The sequence below is a fragment of the Filicampus tigris genome, chromosome 9 (assembly GCF_054856515.1).
Source record: "Filicampus tigris isolate MCC_2025a chromosome 9, RoL_Ftig_1.0, whole genome shotgun sequence".
Taxonomy (NCBI): Eukaryota; Metazoa; Chordata; class Actinopteri; order Syngnathiformes; family Syngnathidae; genus Filicampus; species Filicampus tigris.
The window spans coordinates 21,469,071-21,488,718 of record NC_141225.1 but is presented as its reverse complement, the minus strand read 5'-3'; the positions used below and the strand labels follow the sequence as shown (position 1 = coordinate 21,488,718).

Below are 19,648 nucleotides of genomic sequence, written 5' to 3'. Positions count from 1 at the left end.
GTGGACGCAAAGTATCGTTTGAGATTACACCACAATTTTGGATGAGGAATTCTTTTCAATGGGATCATGCAAATCAGCAGAGTTAGCGGTTACTGAGGCTGGGCTGTATATTGGGTTGATGGGATACAGTATATAAACATATTTTATGGTGTTACAGTATAGGGCCTATAGGATGATAAGATAAGATAAGAATGCCTTTATTGATCCAGATAGGACGATACTGTTTGTATAAGTAGATGTTAGAGTCACAAAAAGTAGTGAATCTAAAGTACTGAATTCAGTTCTCCCGTTAAGCTATCTGAATGTCATTTCTTATGAAGACTCTAATTTAAGAGCCCCAAATTAGAATGAATTGGCAAAATAATGTTGGTCAAAATGTCATAAATGTTACGCAGATGGACTGTATTTTTTTTCCCTCAAAAGGAAATAATTAAGATAAACTATTAAAATGTTGACAAAATATATGAATCCATGTAACCAAATATAATTTAAAAATGTTAAAATTTAAGAAATGGCTGCCATGGTTATAGGAATTTTGTTATGGAATTACGAGATTTCAGTAATAACGTTATTTCTCAGAAACTGCTGGTTGGAACTGTGGTCGAATATCCACTTCCAGAAAAACATAAAATAAAAGCCAACACCTGGGCATAAGACTAGCAAACAGTTGCAGAGCGAAGGGACCTCAGACAGCTGAGAGGATTCAGAAGTGATGCAAATTCACAAACATTCCTGCCTGACAGGTTAATTAATCACATCTTTCATCACCTCATTTACCACCTCTCAGGCTACACTGACAATAAAGTTAACCTTGTGTTAATGAGTTGAGAAATGAGCAAGTTGTGATTTATTTTCAATATACATTGGAACCTCGATTTACGAACATACCTTTTTTAAGAACAATTTGGGTTACGCAAAAAAAAAGTTTGAGAGAAAATGTACCTCTATGTATTATTTTCTGTATATGTATGGTCTTGGCATGGACAATGCATGTCAGCATTGGGCCACTGTTTATGAATATAGTCGTTTTAAAAATTAATCATCGATATTTCATTTAATATTAATCTGCACGGAAATTATCCTCTCTAAATTATTTAGTATCAATATTAATAATTAACACACGGGAATGTTAAGTTAAGATGAGTAAAAAAACTGACATAAAAAAAATGTATATTACAGCACAAGTATCTTAACATTTTATGGAGATAAGAAAGGTGACAAATGGTAATAATTGCTTTGAAAACACGTTTGTTCGAGAGTTAAACAGTCACTGTAACGGTGAAGGCACACTTTTGCAATTGATTTGAGGGCCTAAACATTAACAAAAACACAGCGTATACTAATATTGGATATTAAAAGTCATGCTCATGAATAAACATTGACAAATGTAATCTATTTTGTACAAAGTCGGTATGGATAATGGATGGATGGATGTTTCTCGGGTGACATCACGGACATGAAAGCAACTTAGTAGCTGTATATTGTAAAAGAGCAGAGGAACAGTTGCATGCCAATTTTGATAAGCGCAGTTAAACTGGCTCAATTTTTGGACATTTGGACAACTGTCACACTTCCTGTTACTCTCTTATTATGACCACATACACACTGACAGTGTCATTGTTGCTGCCTTTTTGTTTTTAAACCACCCAAGCTCAGAGCAGCAAACAGACCTGTATGCAAATACTAAAAGCGATAATGCATTACGATACTTGTGTGGACATTTGAATATTCAAATGGTGTGTTTTACATCTCAACATTACCATACCATCTATGTAATACAATAAATGTAGACAGTTTTATTTTCCACACGAAAACCTTGCAGCATACACTCACGCTGGGACACTTTGTGGCTTTTCTAAATATGGTATCATCAACATGCATGCTACTTTAAATATGACACAGTTGAGAAGCCAAATTAGCATTATTAGTATCAGTAAAACTTCATCCGTGCTTTAATGCAAAAGTAATTTGTGAGAAGAGCCAGCCTTGGGAAAATAGTTGAATTACACTCACAAAGATCAACACTAATATGTCACGAATAGGATGTTGCTACAACGACTCAAAAGCAATCGATTCAAATTCAAAGCTAGGGTGGCAAAAGAGGAAGAAACATGTAGAAATTCGGCATTTGAATCTTGGTAGAATCTAGCATCCTTTGGCTTTAAGGAGTTTCTTCCTCTGAAAAAATATCCCTCAAGTGCAAACCAGGATGGTTTCTTTTTCAACCACATTTTTTAACTGGTGCCAGATAGTTATATCACAAGTCCAATGCATAAGTAAAGTCTCAATTGCCACCTCGAGAAATGCTAAGTAGTGTAGTTAATTAATGAACACATTGGCAAATGATACAGAATGAATGTATGCAACCGCGCATGAAGAGCCAATGACTCTTTAGTTCATTTAACTGCCTCAACTCAGCTCATCATGTACTGTACACCTGCATAGAGAGATAAAAATAAAATGTATTTTCTGGTACAGTGCGCCATTTTAAAAGTGGAATTTCTGGTACCCAGCAACCAGTGTAGATACTGTCGGTCGCTTGCAAATGATGTGCGGGCGCTAAGATCTGATTTGGTCAACAAAATGAATTTGGATGCGGTATCAACAAGGCTTATGGAAAATGTACCTTTCAATTGCTTGTTCACAAATAGTCTCTGGTCTCTGTAAGTGCCTGTTTACCGTAGTATATTGAAAGTAGCTTCATCACATGTCTTTTTATAGGCCACCGAGATGCAGGGTCCAGTTTATAGCACAAACTAATAATGTCAAATGAAGTTTTCTTGTATAAATACAGAAGGCCGTGAAATGGACATTGCCTTTGGCCTTGTCTGATTGGGAGCCTACCTGTCACATGGTTGGGATGGTGAACTTTGAAAACAGTGTGCGCGCATGCAATCAGAGCGAAAGAAAGCACTCAAGTGACTTGAAGTGCCAAAGCAGCATAAAACAAAAAAAAAAAACGGGCTTGTCCTCTTCCAGACAGGAAGCTTGAAGCAGCAGAGAGGCTGCCTTGTCTCATCTGCAGGCTGCGTTTGCTGCCTCCTCGCCTCATCATAGCAACCACGTCTGATATGATAGTGTGCACGAGTCCGTGCCGGATGCTGTTTGGATTTCAGAGTGTGTGACACATCTGTTGCTTGTCATATTTGTTGTCTTTTTGTGTGCTCAAACTGAGTGCGACCTTGGCAAATGCTCTTCATAGTCTGTATACAATCATGAATATGTTAAAACAAAACAGGCCAGGGCGGAATACTGTTGGGTTCAGCAGCTGTCTTTGTTTCATTTGTAAAACCACATACTTTGCTGATAAATCATTAAAGTAGAACTAAACCCCATTTTTAAAATGAGCCAGCGCCAGTCAAATCACAGTACACTGATTAGTACTGAGTTATGGGATAAGAATTAAACAGAATAGGTGAGTATTCAGATTTTATTTAATGATGCAAATTCAACTATAGAGATAAACAACACTAAATCAATGTTATATCTTGAGTAGGAAGTCAACCCAAACATATTTTTTTCAAGAATATGTTTTGTACAGGCCCATTAGTTGAAACAAGGCAATATGATTGTTATGGAATATAAGTGAAGCAGCAAAATCCACCCGTTTTTAGCCATCTCATGAGGCGGCCATTTTGTCACTTCTGTCGACTGAAAATGGGTGGATTTTGTTGCTTAACTCATATTCAACAAACACAATATTAATCAGAATGCTGTGTTTCAATCAGTGGGCCTGCATAGAACACATTCTTAACTCATTAACTGCCATTGATGAATTCACTTTTCTTTTCACAGTCCAGCCATTCAATCCCTGGAAGTTATACATATTTTTTTCAATTTTATTTTCAAACATAAGGGTAAAAGAGGGTCTGAAATTATCTGGCAGTGAATGAGTTTAAAAACAATATGACTTCCGCTTTAAATTGTATAAAAATTCTTGAACCAAATCTTTATACAGTATGTGAGTTGGGAAGGAGGGGTGTGTGTGTTTGTGTGTGTGTGTGTGTGTGGGGGGGGGTGATCTAGACATATCTCATTTGCATTGCCAAATAACACAACTCATATGTTCCATTTATTATGAATATTTTTGTTTGCAAGAAACCAAGTGACCTTTGATGGCTCTGCGCCTGCGCTTTCATATAACGGAGTGTTTGGAATAAAATAAACTGGAGTAAAGAGGTAGGATGGTTTACAACATGAGTGAACACCGTGACTGCCATTTTGACCGGGCTCGGCAGACCGCAAGTCAAAATGCAGCAGCACCGGCACGGCAGCGAGGCACATTGCCGCTATGGGGCTCTAATATATTCAAACTAAGGGATCATTTGCTTAAGCCTTGCATCCAAGGATCATTCTGGCCTTCATTAGCCTCAATCTGACATGGATGTGAACAACATGTTATCTTGCCACATGAACATGGCCCCACACCACGCCCCCCCCCCCCCCCCCAACCCCCCCGGAATCCAAACACTCAATTCACTCCGCTTCTTTCTGAGACAGGCACAGCCAATTCCTTTGGAAATATCACAGGTTGTTAGCATTCCACAGAGAATGTTACATGGGTGTACACTTAGGTCTTAATTAGGGACACTATTTGATCATACAGCAGCTGGGCTTTATTAAAAGTATGGCTTCGCATCGCCCTCAAGTCCCCTTGGCTCAGAGCTCACATGAGTATAACATTAATATGAATATTCAACTATTTGATATTTGGAATCCCTGCTAGGGATGTCTATACAAGAGCAAGAGCGTTTGCACATTTTGCAATAGTTTGATTTGTTTTTGTGTCACTATGTGGAAGGACAAATCACTTACACTCCTACAATATTGGTGATTTTAACTCATTCACTGCCATTGACGTATATATTTGCCTTTCACAGTCCAATCCCAGGAATTTATTTTAAATGTTTTTAAAATGTTTCAAATGTTAGGGTAAAAGAGGGTCTGAAAATGTCTGGCAGTGAATGAGTTAAAGTCTTTTTTTTAAAGACCAACATGGGGGGGAAAAAAGGGCCATTTTTGTTATTGTCCTACAGACACTCACATGTGTGTGTGTGTGTGCGTGTGTGTGCGTGCGCACATGGTTGTGCACCTCAGAGAGAAATGTTAGCGTAATAACGTGGGGATACAAAACAGGTCACTTTCAAATGACAATTCATTAGAGCTGAATTAATAAATAGATTTCCCCATTACCACCGCCACCACAACCCCACCCCCAATCTAGTATGTGCATACATACACACATGGCAGCAACTTGACCCCCCTTGATTAAACAAATAATGACACATTCCAAAAACTGTAAACGAGTCCAAATTAATTTGCGCTTTGCTCTAATTGCATTTAAACACCGCTCCTCCCTAACCTTGGATCAAGCACTTCTTAATTACGGGTTTCTGAGGACGAGTTCCCAAGAGTTGTTGTGTTGTTTGGGGGGGGCGGAGACTTGGGAAATGAATAAAAAATAGCTAGGATAGCCCATTTCCATTCCAAATACCCACGCAAGTAGTTTGCCCAGGCTTCCAGAGTGCCATACAAGTTACACATTAGCCGTGAACCTTTCACACTGAACGTTGGTTATTCCATCCTAATCACCCCATTTTGCACAATGGCCAAGTCGGACAGCTTTTTTTTCCCACATTTTAACCAGCTCACTGTCCCTTGTGTCGATGCAGGAAGGGGAGCTGAGTCGACCTGCAAATTGATGGTAGTATCAGAGGCATAACAGAAGCTGAATGCCACCCATGTGTGAGGATAGTGACGTTTTAACATTCAAGACTTACTACTGGGGATGTAACGATGAATTGAAAATCGATTCATCTTTTCGAATCGAGATGAATCGAACATTTCAGCACTCACAAGCCCTATACAGCAACACCAAACAAAAGACATAACATATAACAAATAAATCACGGCTCTAACGTGACGCATGAGACGCACCAATTTACCAGGAAGCCAGCAGCACTGACTCGTGCTCCGTTGCCGTCCCTCACTTTCAAACATGGGTGGAAAAATGGCAAGATGTGTTTCCTGAAAGCGGGGAGAGGTGGAAAAGGCCCATCCTGCCCCTAGAATCCGCGCCACCCCGCAAGAGCCGCCGCCGCTGGACTTTCTGCATCGGCAGCAAAACTTCACTGAGAGAAGAGTATACGTGCCAACTCAAACACGGCTCGTATTCCTCTTTGTGGACGCCGGCCGCCCGTGTGGGCCTATGATGTGCTTCCTGAGGGCTCGCTGCAGCTGGCGCGCTTTGAATAAAGGTAACAGTAATGTCACAGCTACTGTAAACTCGTTTGGCTGCTCTTGTCAGCAGGGCACGTCTAATCAAAGCAGAGAATGCCACATCTAAAACACAGCACATTGTTTTGTCCCACCAGCGAAAAAAAAAAAAAAAATGAACCTTCCTATGAGTCACAAAGACACAGGCAAGAGGGCAACCACTGTTCCCTGATCTTGCCAAACAAAATGTCAAGAGACCAGGAGTTCCACTGAGCTCTGGGATGTTGAAGTGTGGGCAATTGGAAAACTATTACAGTCACATTTTATTGTTGAGTGCCTGACACAGGAGAGGAAACCAGAACAATCAAGCAGAGTGCTATTTTTTCTGCTGGATTTAGTAACACTAATTAGTTTTGCTCTCATAAAGCCAACCTGAAAAACGACCAATTAGAAAGTGAAAATGAGACATGCAGACGAAACAAGAGCTTGTCATTTCCAATCTTCAAGTCCCTTATGGACAACTTTACTGTGGGATGACTTTCACTCATACGCTCGCACAGAAAATGACTGGCAGGGTGCCGACTATAGTCAATGTCACATACAAACCAATTTGTTAATGGCGCTATGCATCAAATCGCCTCGTACCGAGTTAAAAGAAAACCGTTATAGATCTATATGGCCACATCAAAGCCAGACTGAGCAGCTTGTCCGTGCAGATTTCAGAAGCGGCAGTCTAAAGAGAGGAAACCGTCCACCAGGCTGACCGCAGCACCAGCTGCTTTCATATAAAGACCAACCAGAGCCAAGCAGCTTGCCTTGCACAGGTGCTTTATTTATACGAATGCCCTCTTTCCGCAGCTCGGCAGTAACTCTCCTGCATGCCTTACAAAGTCACATGAACGACGATAGAGGAGTTGTTCCGAGCGAATTTCGCTACTCCCGACAACAACTTACAATTTCCCAGACAAGTCACATGTGAAAACTGCCAACCAGCTAACAGAGGGTGCGCCTGTGCCAATATATTAAGATGCCAACAGCAGTAAACAAGAGAAAATTAACAAGCATCCAACTGAACGCCTCAGAGCAACAAGAACTATAAACTGTTGACTTTAAAACTTCAATTTACCAAAGCTATGTTTGGTTGTAATTCAATCTGTAAATGGATTCAAATCAAAACTGAGAAGATGTTGACCTGTTAAAACATTATGACCATTGTGTTGCACATAAGTGGTGCGCAAGTGCGCATGCGGGCTGAAAGTGTTCACGTGCCAGATTCGATTGTGTCAATGTGCATTTAAATTCCCGGCATAATGCAGCTCAATCAGCAAGACTGAAGGCAGGCCGGCCTCCAGTTGAAAAGTCGAAGATTGCCTCCGAGGGCCAACTGCAAAATGAAATTAACTCAGTTAATTCGACTTGAATCAAAATATATTCACAAATCTGTAAGACGTCCACACAAAGCTAGCTTTGTCGTATTTGCATTATGGAAAGTGTCTTGCAAACGGTGTGAATAGTCAAAGCTGTTATCTGGAGTACACAGTACAATATATAGATTGTACAAAGTTTGTTGTGATAGTTAATGCCAGTTTGTTAATCCATGACGTTGGTGGCTCGGGGAAAAAATGATAAACCAAACATCGACAACCACGCCGGCATTCGTTACAGTATTTGCATTCCCTGATTATGACAATACAAATAAATCAATACAAAATGTGGCCTTTAAAAATGCATCACCCCCTTTATCTACACTGGAGTCAAAATATCAGAGAAGCTCTCAGTATGACTATACCGCCACCAGCACTGAAAGCTAAAACCACAATAATGAAATGAAAAGAAAAACACAAGACGAATTTAAATAGCAAACTTTCTGTGTGTTGGTTTAACCCGTAACTGTCAATTAAATGTTCAAATGAAGCCACTCTCCCCTCTTGACACATATAGCAGTCCATGAAATGTACTATATTGTAAATCATGAAACATACATTTCCTTATGATGAGGGCCGTTGGTTCATACTTGCGATTACAATTGAACAGCAAATCTGCAGAATTTGCTGCTATGCCCTAGTAAACACAAGCGAGTGCTTAATCACTGTCAAACGGAAGACAGATAGACTGTCCAGGCAGGACACAGCTCCTGGGCTAAGATGCGGCTTATAAAGGGTGGGGGCTATGATTTCGAACCTGTGCCTTTTACTGGGAACAATTCTCAGATGCCAGGTCACTGCCAACGTCCTTGCAGCCAATGGCAGAGAGGCCAGTAAGTTCACATTAGCTGCAGAGTGTAACTGCGCTGAACATCTGCTCATGAATGAGAGCGCTGCCCACGAGCTCAGCAAGTTGAGGCCCACTGATAAAAAATTCAACATTCTCCTCACTGGCACGCTTGTTTTGGACTATTCTCCTGAGCCCCCTGAATTATATTAAGAGAATTTCAGCACAGCCTGGTGTATCTGAGAGAACAGCTGGCACTGAAAAGGGATCTCCTGCTCAACCAGAGCTCGGGGACTCCACACTACGAGCTGCGTTCTCCAACAGCTTTTGTCCTTGAAATGAAAAAAAAGAAAGAAAAAAAAAGACGTGTCGCTCTCAGGTAAAAAACATCTACATGTACACACACATATATATATATATATATATATATATATATATATATATATATATGTATAAATATATACATATATATTAGGGGTGGGCGATCTGGCAAAAATATCAGATCACAAAATTTTTAAAATAAAATCACAAACTCGATTTTATGATTCTTTTTTTACATCGTTTTTTTTAATGCTAATTTGCACATTTTTGACCATTTCCCTCATGTTGAACATAAAATATATTTAAAATGTGTATAAAACGCAAAGAAAAAAAATGACATTTTAAGTCAGCTAATCTTTCTGAACAGGTTTTTTTTAATTAGGTCATTTGAATAGTGACAATTTTTTATCAAAATGTGCAGTGAATGTAAACATAAAAGGGAACATAGTGTAAACATAAAAACACAGCTCGTAACGCAGGTCTAGTACTTTGAAGAGTCTTAAAGCCCTCGTTTTCCACTGTTTTAATGGGAATCATGTATTCAGCAAGGTAATAAGTCACTGCCTCAGTTACTTCTTTACACTGCTTGCTTGTTTTTTCATATGGAGTGTTCTTGTTAAATGGCTGTGTTACCGTGGGCTGCGAAATATATATAAATATCAGTGGCTGGCAGAAAATAAACTGAAACTGTAATTTTGAGTATTGAGCATTTTACTCTGGGGAGTTGGTCAGACTTACTCAGGATCCGCATCGATTAATCTCATGTGTCCACTTTTCACCCTACGTTATGTCGTTGGTCTATCTCGAAACAGAAGGGGCGAATCAACATGTGAAGGCATGCTCCAAAGGTTAAACATGTAAATATTCAAAAGATTTTTTCTCTGCACATTTCTCTGAGATTATTTGAAATGTTGCAGTGTTGCGCATGCTGTACACCTTAGTATGTACTCAATTATTGAAGGAAAGGGAAGCAAAATACACTTGACTCGAAGGAGTCTTTAAGGAACTGATTACTCTCAACACGCACAAGAATAAATGATTACCAAACTCAGTATTTTCACTTCTGTCTTTTGGTGAAAAACAAAAAGTTAACCGATTTGTTTGTCAGCACAGAACCAAGGTTATAATAGTTTTGGATTTTTCATTTTAGTTAGTCTTTTTGTTTAGAATGTTTGTTTCTTTTTTTTTTTTCTTCTTTTCTTAACTTTATTTAGTTTTAATTAGTTGTTGGGTGTGCCTGTTAGTTTTTATTAGTTGTTAGATGGAAAAATATTGAGTTTTAGTTTAGTTTGTATCATTCAGTAATTGTTATGGATTGTTGATCATTTGATACGGGGCATTTACCAGGTACAAGATTAAGATTGTGGTTTGTAACCACAGATACTCCACCTGGGTGTGGAGCTTGAAAGACTGGACTGGAAGAGTCACACGGATTTTGTGTACCGCAAAGGCCAAAGCCCACTCTACTTTTTAAGAAGGCTATGGTCATTTAATATCGGCTTAACCTTGCTTTGGAATTTCTATCAGACAGTCGTCGCCAGTGCCCTGTTTTTCGCTGCGGTTTGCTAGGGAGAGGGTGCGTGTGCCGTGCAGCTGATAAAAACAGGCTGAATAAGCTTATTAAAAAAAGCAGGGTCTGTGGTCGGCTTGGAACTCCCAACAGTTCAACATGTGGCCGAGGGAAGGATGCTTTCTAAATTCGCATCCATCAAGGGCAATCTTGCCCACCCCATTCATGCCCTAGAGGTAATCAATGGCAGCACTTTCAGTCACAGACTGACGGCACTGACGTGCAGGACTGAACGTTTTAGAAAGACTTATTCCAGATGCTATTAGACTGTTTAATGCACAGGGTTAATGATGTCTACTTTTGTTTTGTTTTTTTGTATTCATTCATGTGAATGATAGATGTATGAATGTTGCTGTCTGTGTGAGCTGCTGCAACAGCGTCATTTCCTGAAAAGGATCAATAAAGTATCCAGCTATCCATTTAAAAAGGTCACAATAAATTGGTCATCTATGTCAGATTAAGCAGGCATCTATTGATGCAATAATTTGGGCTTCAGAAGTATTGGAACAGTGAGGTCAATTCTTTTATTTTTGGTCAATCAATGTGAACTATTACCACTCAAGACCTCTTCAAACAGTTTTCATGAAAACGAAATCGCTCTTTTGTCAAATGATCAACATTACACTGAAACAAACGATATCAACTAATAATTAGCAACAACACTCGGCCTAAAACCATTACCGAAAGGTAATTAAAGGCAATCGGGAAAACATGCCTTGCTTGAGGCAAGGCAAAGATTGTTCAATCAAAGGCAAAAATCCTTGAGAATATTGTTGATACTCCGTAAACAGTATGCCTGAAATAAGTTATTTAAATAAACATGTCTCCACCTTGTGATCATATTGTCGTGTTCATTTATACACGCTGATCGGTGATCGTCCACAAAAATCATGATCGTGTCTAGTTGACTGTACATTAGATAGTCCACTTTTCTCACATCTTCCAGCAACAAAATGAATATGAAAACAATTAAATAGGACAGTTCTTACTTCCTTGCAGACACTATTGACAACTAATGTCATTTAGCCGAATGGCACGGCATGCTGTGTATAAAGATTGCAAATACACTGACAAAACATGTCTGTATGTTTAATCAAAAGTGAAAAATCAAATGTGGCCAAAAATTTGGTTTCCAATTTATCGAAGTCATCTTTCTGAAGAAACTTGCATGTTTAATCATTAATAAATGTGTCCAATTCTAATTTATCTGAGTCATTTTTTTTACTGCTCCTCCTCCCGATGGGAACCACCAAAATGTTGCTTTGTTTACAGTTAGGAGTTTTCTTCTATATTTATTATATGTATTAAGAAATTCAAAGGAGATGATTCACAGTGGTGGTGTGGAAGCTCTCCAGCATGCCTTTTAACCTTTTAGTTTTTCACTCTCTCCACAGGAAGACGTCCACAGGATATGCTTTATTAAGATCCTGCCGACATGAACAACTACTGTGACTACTGTGACTGGTGCATTACAGTCTAAAAGGCAACGTTATTTAGACCAATAAAAGGTTAATACATTGTTGAAGTGGAATTACACAGAAGTTATCTCAGCCTGAAGAACATGACCACAACCCCTGATGTTGTTTGGATCAATAAAGCCCATTAAAGTGGAGACCTCAAAGACAGATAAGGCTCGAGTAACACAACATAATAGTGCTGGCCAAATTTCACTGCAAAGAACAGAAGACAAAACAAGAGTCAAATACGCCATGTCATCAAAAAATGCAGTAGGAATATCCTTGCAGGTCAGAAAAACAACAACAACAAAAAGATTAATTAATATACTGTATTAACTAGAGGCGGCACGGCGGCCAACTGGTTAGCACGTCCGCCTCGCAGTTCAGAGGTCCTGGGCTCGATCCCGGCCCCGGCCTCCCTGTGTGGAGTTTGCATGTTCTCCTCGTGCCTGCGTGGGTTTTCTCCGGGTGCTCCGGTTTCCTCCCACATTCCAAAAAACATACTTGGTAGGTTAATTGCCTCCCACATTCCAAAAAACATGCTTGGTAGGTTAATTGGACACTCTAAATTGCCCCTAGGTGTGATTGTGAGTGCGGGTGTTTGTCTCTGTGGGCCCTGCGATTGGCTGGCAACCAATTCAAGGTGTCCCCCGCCTACTGCCCGAAGACAGCTGGGATAGGCTCCAGCACGCCCCGCGACCCTTGTGAGGATAAGCGGTATAGATAATGGATGGATGGATGTATTAACTAGAAGAAAAAAATCCCTGATGAAATTGGGCTTGCTACCTGTTGCAAATCTATAACCCTGTGGATTCACTGAAAAATGTGTTCGCCCTATTTTAGCTTTTGCCCTGGCAACATTCCTGCAGTTTAATGGCTAGCATGCTAACAGCCTGCATAAACTCAAGTCAACTCTGCAACATGTCGCGCCTCAATGGACATGTGCCATAGTCCAGTCTATTGCGATAGGTAGAATGCTAACACGCTAACAGTTGGGATATTAACATATAGCAGGATGGCAACCGGAGCACAGAAAGAACTCAGGCAGGTATTTAGATAAGGATTTTAGGGAGGTATCTTTTGATGTTATTTGACGGGTTATGTCAAATGCTGATGGCTGTAGCCTATTAGGGCAATTAAAAGTAGCAGAACCTACGTTACTTAAGTAACGTGGGTTTTCTACGGGTGCTCCGGTTTCCTCCCACATTCCAAAAAACATGTATGGTAGGTTAATTGGACACTCTAAATTGCCCCTAGGTGTGATCCGTTACTAAAGTAACGTAAGAAGTTGTATTTTCTAGTATGTGCTATATGTGCTGCCGCACAGTGTGGCTTTTGAATCTTGCAATGGTTTTCTAGTGCCACCAGGAAACGTAAATCAGTGAAAGATAATCGGTGTGAAGGAAGTGTGCCATCTTTGTTGCTTGAAGATCTCTGTATTTGGGGGAGGAGCTAAGGTTAGCTAGTTGTTGGTAGAAAGTCACTGAGAGTGTGTGTTTCATTGTTGTTTCATTTATTATCCATATTGTTAGATTCTTTATGTACTGACAAAAGGTCAAATACAATTTGTATACAACGGAATTAATAAATAGCCGATAACACATTTTACAAATATAATGCAAATATAAAATACAACATTGCGTTAGTTCATATTGTGTTCATGTGTACGTGTAGATTGCATCACGCAGACATTGAAGTTCTCCACAAAAAAACCACAGGAAACAGGTCTTGACATGATCTCTATATGCAAAATGACAGACGAGATTGTCTTTGCTTTGAGTAGAGCATGTCCTCGGAGAAATTACACTCAACACAAGCAGAAGGGGCTATTTCACTAAAATATTAGTCAGTGTGCAAATGTTTGCATATTCTCAACAACAGCAACAACAAGTAACAAGGAAAACAAAAACCAACAGTGTGGGTGCTCCCTAAAAAGAAATCGCTACTGATTAACTACTTAAGCTCTCCCCAAAGGGCAAATGACTTTGCAGCACACTATAAAGGAATCCCAAAAATACAAATAAAGGCAATACCGAACAATTTGGAAAGTTAAAAAGAGACGCCCCTGGGAGCTTACACTATATTAAGTAGTAAAATCCCGAATTCTGTCACTGAGCAGATGAAACAATACATATAAATTCTTAAACTTATATTTTTCTAAGTTAGGTGTATACATTATGGGTGAGAGCAGATAACACATCCTCATCATAAAGGCCAAACCACATAATGCACTGACAGATTGGAGCCCCAATACCACATTATTATTACTGTATGGTGATAACTACTCATTTAAAACGGTATAAATGCAACATCTGACTGAGTCACAAAATCAAACGAGCATTTTAGATTGAAGTCAAAACACTGGACAATTATACTACTACAAAGGAGATGTTTTTGAAAGTTAAAAAACAATCATAACTAAATATCAAACTGATGGTGATGATGTCTCTTACGCATCTATGCTGCTAAGTGCATTATTAACTCCGCGATGACTCGACACGTGGGTCTGTTTTACAATTTGGGCTTTGACAGATGTGGTTTTTATGGTGGCAGGTTCCCTCGACTTGAAATGGCCCTGTCCACAGAGATGAGGCCGTAAGGCAGATCATAAAACCTCCTGTTGAAACTTGGAAAAGATTGTCAACAGCACAGAAAAGCAGAAAGCCTCAGTTTGGTTTGCTTTCACCAAGTAGGCACGCATCATTCAATGATGGAGATATTTGCCTTTCACTCGATCTGTTTAAAATGCGAAAAGAATCTTCTCTTATGACTGTGACAATAATTAAAAGGAAAAAACTATCATCTTAGCAATGTATTCATGGGTGATGTCTAAAAAATATTTCATTACGCTGCAGCTTTTAGCGTCACTCTGGTACCTTTTATCCTTACTTCAATAGGTAAAGCCGACACACACTTTCTTTCATGCATATACAGTTTCTCAATATGCATTATCACACCCAAATGAAATAAAGTTTCATTATGTTTGGCACTTCATTTCTTTTCCCACTGTGACCTGCGGTGACATTGGTACCACTTGCTGGGCCAAGCGGGAAGGTAATTTGAGTGAGCCCTCTCCTGGCTGTGTCCAGACCTTGACAGTTACACAATACGGAGGGCAAACCCCTCCTCTACCCACTAACACAATTCCCATTCATAATCAAACCTGAGGTTTGTAGTGTAAGGGTGGAGATTGGAAAGATAAAATGAGCTTTGGGCTTGGATGTTTGTTTTGTTATGTTTTTTGGGAGGGGGGGTGCATCCTGCGTAAAACCGCATCCTGAACAAGCATCACTGCGCCTCACTGTAAATAAATACTCTCTCCTCTGCGCCGCTTCCGTTAACTGTCGCCACCTCGGCTCTGAATCACCTTCAAGTCCAAACAGGAAAATGCAGAAAGGCAAAGGAGGTGGGAGACGGAGGTTTAATTTGCTTCGACACGTTTTAGCCAAAGAGCACACAGCTACGTAGTCTCCTGCCGGCTGCCCAAGCTTAAATCCATACCCAAGGGTCCTTACTTTTCAACTTTCATTATGGCCTCATCTGCAAAGAGGCACCCAACATAGTAAGAATATCAGCAGGTGATGGTAACTTGTACTGCGTATAAAGTATTGGATAAGACGTTCAAAGCCATGCGCAACAGCTTCAGCGCAGTATTGATGATGTGTTTTCCCACACAGATTTCCATTATTCATTCAAATGTGAACCACCTTCGTCGTCTGTTTATGGTACCGTATTGTGTGTTGAGAAGATATTGGACATGGACCGACTAGCGGTATATTGAGTCTCTGGATGGCAGGGCTAACTGAGCCACAGCTGTTAAATGTGTGCAAAGTTGTGCCATCTTGATCAGACAGTTCAAGGCGTTGTTCTCTTTGCCTGAGGTGTCTCACTGGTCAGACACATTACGTAAAGGGCAGCATCTCACTGAGCTCATCTGAACCTGCCCAAGGGGGGTGTGAGTCTCTGTGACTGTGGGTGTGTTTACGCTTGATCCAAAAGACCCCCAATTGTTGTTCTTTTCCTGTGCACATACTGCAAGAATATACAGGCCAAATGCTACTCTCCCTCGGACTTCACCCACATCACAGCTCTTTTATTCACAAGTGGTTAACCACAGAAATTATACAATTAAAACAATTTTCTGCATCTATCAGTCAGACTGATCTAATGAGCCATTCAAACGACACTAATGGAGTAAGCCTCTCTCTCCATCCTTCCCCGAGCAAAGTATTTTCCCCTATATGACACAATGAAGGCAAACCGTCTGCATCAGTGGAAAACAAAGACAGCCAAGAGGAATAGAATTACAGTACGTTCGTTTAGCAGCATGTTGGTGAGCACAGTTGAGACTTTGCAGTTTTCTTGAAGAGGTGTGGTGGAGCAAGGAAGTCATCTGGGTGCTTGTGCAAAATAATCCATGGCAGCAAACAGCCAGACAACTTAAAGTACACGTTTAACATTAGTATTTCATCATAACAAAATATTAATGACGCTGATTATAGAAAAGGCTGCAAAAACGTATGGCCGGCAGTACCTAGTACAGAACTCAACAACATAATGCAATATTTTAGTGTAAACCAAATGATGTGGTGCCAAGTGCACATCAGCTTGACTGTCAAGGATTCAAATGCGTGCTGCAGACCCACACAGGGTGTGAGCAGAGTGGGAAGAAACGACACATGCCCAAACCTTGACCTGGATATCCTGCATCTCTGTCCACCCAGTGTTGACAAGAAACACTCCTACACAAGTTCAAGGGAAGTGCTTTCACTGGGTAGATGTCCTTTTCAACTAGCCCGACCAAGCAAAATGGCAGAAGAGCTCTTTGTCTTTATGATCTATTACTCCCCAATTGATACAAGTCCTCCTATATATTGTAGATAGAGCGCTAGTACCCACAAGTAAGTGCCCCATCAGCAGAGAGAGAAAAGCTGCCTTTTATGGTAACAGATCACAGACTCAAGCCATTGACCACAGAGCCCACAAATGAGGCGTTAAGTGTCATGGCGGGGCAGCCGCGCAAAAGGAGCAGAAAGATATGACCCGCTTCTCATCCATGCATGAATCTGCCCGATGCTGCTTTCTCACTTAGGCTGGCTCACAAAATCCCTCCTCTCTGAGAAACATTGTCAAAACATGCTGAACTGGAACACAAATATATTGACTAAAAAGATATGCTGCCTGCGCCGTCTGTAATTTAATCAGGAGCAATGTTGTATATCCTCTAATTCAAATGTTATTCATGAAAGTTCATTTTACGGAGAGATTTGTAAGAATCCATTTTCGTAAGGGCCAGATACAGGTCAGGCTCGTGAAGCAGAACTAAGAAAACAAAAAACACCCCGACATGGAGACTGGGACAGTGAATACAGCGAAAGCCCTGCTGTGCTGGATTTATCGTCTGGTCAACATGCACCCCTGCTGATGGGAAGGTAGAACACGGGGGAGAAGGGAGAAGACAGGCTCATCTTCACAGTCGCATATTTAATTGCAGATTCCACTACTTTGCACAAATGTCACATTCTCTCCTGATCAGCATCATGGCTGGCGAGCAGCCAGCTACAGAGCGAGTTCATAGGTCCATATCTTAGGTAAAAAAAATAGAAAGGCACTTACAGGAACGAAAATGTCTGTCAAGCCATAACAATTTGGATTAGCCCCAAGCCGCATACCTCCAGTATTTGTCTAACTGTTGTTAATGCCATACAAGCTAAGAACAATTGCTGCAAAATGATTTAGCAGTGTAGTGGTGCCTCAATACATTTTTTTTAAATACCAGGCACACTAAATGTTTTCTATGAAAAGAAAATGTGACTGAAAGCTGTACGTCTTCATTTCTTCGCAGTAGGTCAGCGCAGTACGAATGTGCATGTCGGCAATTCTGCGGACTGAACCGACTAGCGGCTAACGCTGAATGCGACAGTCATCGTGACGAACGGAGATCCGCGAGAATGGCTAGTCTTAGTCGCCACCGTGTAACGCCTCCAAGTTCGACAAACCAACTTTCGCAGGCGGCTAATGGACACAGCCCCACAGAGCAAATGACTCCTATAATTAAAAATCGGAGTCATCGGTATACAGTTAGGAGTTTATGGAAAATAACAAAAACAATACATACCTGATTTAACAAAAAAATAAATAAATCAATACTCAGTCAAATGAAATGTGAAGAAAGAGTGGGCTCATTTTTACATACCCAAATCACTCGTGCTGAATTTCCAGGCACTCCATTCCTCCAATCAGAATTGAGTTTGCTGTCTGAGTACAAGAACATGGGCACATCTGAGAGAACAAAATAGAGAGAGAGAGAGAGAGAGAGAGAGGAGAACGGAGGGAAGGAAGCGACAACAATTACAAACAGGAAGTTAAAAAGGTGGGGGAGACCCCTACAGTAGTTTACTGAGCCTAGAAATTAAATCAAAAAGGGCAAACGTAAACATGATTTTTTTTTGTCACTAGAATTTGACACGATGACACATCGATTCCAGGCCTACATGCATAATTTTGGTGTCATATCGGAACCAACATATCAAACAATTTTAGCCACAAGGGTTTAGTTTTTAATCACACAAGGTGATTCATTCCTCACCTTAAGACAATGGAAGACCAGAAACTGACTCATACCATTTTTTTTTGCGATGTAGACCACACACTATTTTGCATATAGCGATGACCAAGTGTTGAACTGTCAAATATCACTTGACAGTGCTGTGCTTTTTTCAGATTGACAATTTAATTATTGAAGATAATTGAAAATACATCTGAGATGAACATATTACATGAAAAAAATAAATAAATGACAAAAAGAAAAGTCACAAAAAATAATTTTGACCACAGGATTATATGGATTTAATGTACCACAAAAAAAGGGGCAACCTGGTATTTCCAAAATTTTATATCTAATAAATTAACCGAACATTAAATGGTGGCGAGCTAAATAAAGTGACGTAAAACTTTAATGGTTCAAAAATTCGAGTTCATATTGCGCCCATGAGACAGTACTACTTAGGCCGTCTGCCTCAAATATCACAGGTTATGAAGCATGTTCTATGGCTAACACATGTCTTGGTTTAATGGGTATGCCTTCAACCACCCAAACAACAAAGCCAAGTCCAATGTGCCAACTCTTCATAATTCACCAGAGAGGAATTCAACCATCCCCACTTGTAGCCGTGTTTCCACAGCCTGTCCACATTCTTGGGCTTGCTATTGGCCCAAGATAACACCCTTCTGATTACTCGGCTGCATGCTTGTCATTATTTCCAAAAATATTTTGATCCCGACAGGCGGCCATACCCCGTGGATTTATGGCTACACAACTGTATTTACATGTCCATCAAATAAGCATGTCCTTCGTTAGCAAGGTCCCTGCACCTTGGATCAATAGCAACGTGGACTCCATGCAAAATCTTTCACAGAGCAATTACTGACTGTTTAAACCAAGCAAATAAATGAAAGCTTGAAGATAAAATATTTAAAAAAAACAACAACATAAAAACATTTGGAGACAGATCTAATTTTGTAAACCTGAACCATTAAAGACGTATTTTAAACAGTTTGGGCATAACACAACATGGCTCAGTCCACAGTCATTTTTACCAAAATAAAGAATAATATTTTTAAAATATTGGAGTAGGAAATGGGGTGGGGGGTCTGAACAGGTGCGATGTACTGTACGCATGTAAGGGGAGTCCAAATCCTTTATTTTTGTTATAAACATTTTAGACAGCATCAACTTGCTACCTAATGGCATTAGACATCTGTTGCATTCTTCTCCTGTCATGCTTTCCCATACCTCCATGGAACGTCTTTCAGTTGTTATTTATTTTTGAGTGCTTGCGTCTTTCAATCTGCTTTTTAGCAGGTAAAACGC

General features: G+C 40.1%; 1 protein-coding gene across 10 annotated transcripts in view; it reads right to left on the bottom strand.

Moving 5' to 3' along the window:
• LOC147142528 (forkhead box protein P1-B-like) overlaps positions 1 to 19,648 on the bottom strand; it is a 121,586-nt gene that overhangs the window by 94,074 nt on the left and 7,864 nt on the right. For 9 of the 10 annotated variants that reach the window (XR_015088167.1, XM_086041107.1, XM_086041099.1 and 6 more), the window contains exon 2: positions 17,972 to 18,057. The exons of the other annotated variant lie outside the window; for it this stretch is intronic. The gene's annotated coding sequence lies outside the window, so the exon portion shown is untranslated. The remainder of the gene's footprint in view (positions 1 to 17,971; positions 18,058 to 19,648) is intronic. 10 annotated transcript variants of the gene reach the window in all.